Source organism: Amphimedon queenslandica, unplaced genomic scaffold (assembly GCF_000090795.2).
Source record: "Amphimedon queenslandica unplaced genomic scaffold, v1.1 AMPQUscaffold_5206_Cont22820, whole genome shotgun sequence".
Lineage (NCBI taxonomy): Eukaryota > Metazoa > Porifera > Demospongiae > Haplosclerida > Niphatidae > Amphimedon > Amphimedon queenslandica.
Genome location: NW_003554487.1, coordinates 1 through 1,644, shown reverse-complemented (window position 1 = coordinate 1,644; position 1,644 = coordinate 1). Strand labels below are relative to the sequence as shown.

General features: G+C 36.4%; 1 long non-coding RNA gene across 1 annotated transcript; it reads right to left on the bottom strand.

The window, feature by feature from the left end:
• Positions 1-1,129: 1,129 nt before the first annotated feature.
• LOC109592444 (uncharacterized) lies at positions 1,130-1,644 on the bottom strand. Its single transcript, XR_002190359.1, has 3 exons — positions 1,589-1,644; positions 1,319-1,415; positions 1,130-1,263 (listed from the first exon to the last, which is right to left on the bottom strand). It is a non-coding gene; the product is annotated as an uncharacterized LOC109592444 (long non-coding RNA).

The window sequence follows — 1,644 nt, the reverse complement described above, 5'->3', positions numbered from 1 at the left end:
GAAGGTCTTAAGTGATATGGATACAAAAGCAAAATGAAGAACAGTAATACTATTTCCAAGCTGACTGCTGTAAACTGGCAGACCAGGAGCAACATTTTCCCCTTCAAAAATAGCATACTTACGGCATAAGTCATCATCATTAGGTTGTGTAGTTGGGGTAACAACATCCATCATTTTAACCATTAGCTCACCATTAGCAGTCACAGCAAAAGTATCAGGACCACATTTCCCTCTAAATTGTGGTACATCGTAAAAATCAAAGTTCAAAGGTCGACGATATCTAGTATGATAAACAAAATAAGCAGGCTGGGACATATGAGGAACTGAGTAATCTTCGAAATAAGTGAAATCACTCACAAGAACAAATATACGAGGTAAGAAATGATTCCGCTCCCAATTCTGATTGAATTGCTCCCAACTTGCTGTACCATAATTCGTAATGATGACCAGCTTCTTTAAATGTGATAAACAGGAAAATTGCATCTCAACTAGTTCATAACACTGTGTGCTGTATATTGAGAGTGTCAAGTACTGCAAGTGAGGGAGAGGGGCCTGTGCCAAGGTAGGGGAAACGAGAATCTTCTTTAATGCACCCATATTAATCTCAAACCCGTAAAAATTCAACGTATGAATGTTTTTACAGTTGAAAACTATTGATTGGTATTGACTAAACGGTAGCTCTCCTTCTAAACTGAGTGACTGTACATGTGGTCGACATGTTTTTAAAGTCGATTTAACGAATGGACCGTTTGCTTTACCATATACATCATCAATGACAACTCTTCTCCACAAATTAGGATCAGAACACATTGTATAAAGTTGTCTATTGACTAATCTAAGGGACATCTTATCTCTGATTGACAGGAACCTGAATATCTCTTGTACCAGCTCAATTGGTAGAGAAGCAAGATTGACCTCCTTTACTGGACCACTATCGACTGGTGAGAGCTCGTTTGTGGGAATTGGTGGAGAGAGATAGCGTTCTGCTTCTTCACAATGATCATCATATAGCTCGTGAACGAAATCAGGATCAAGTTTGAGACGTTTGGAGGAGCGAGATCTACCAGTATCAGCCATAGCTTTCCTTTTAGCCACGTGCAACCATGTGTGGTGGTGTCAGTAAAAGTCCGGAAATCAACCAAGATTTTAAGGCAAAGCATGCATCATGATAAATGAACAGATCTAAAATTGATAATACAAACAATTATGAACTGTAATTAAGTGTTCTTTTAGCTGCATTATGTACATCTCTTGGTAGTCTCCCTACACAAAGACAATCACATGACAATCACATGATATGCTACTAGTATATACTCACATAATTTATGCTTTCCTTTGATCGGTTGTTTAATCAACAGCTCTTGAGGCGAGTGACATATAAACACAAACTGAGACTCACTCTCACCGTTTGGATACTAATTTAATAATAATAATAAATAATAAGATAAGATAAAGCATAAGGCAAATTTAATTTTAGAAGTACAATAATTATTAGAGAAAAAAGAGAAAATTAAATCAATACTAAATACAGAGAAACAGTATAGTATAAATCGTGTATGTCATTATTTGTGTGTGAATCTATATGAACCTTATCAGTGTATTCATCTCTATTCAAGCAGTCACTAACTTCAACACATCCTAATA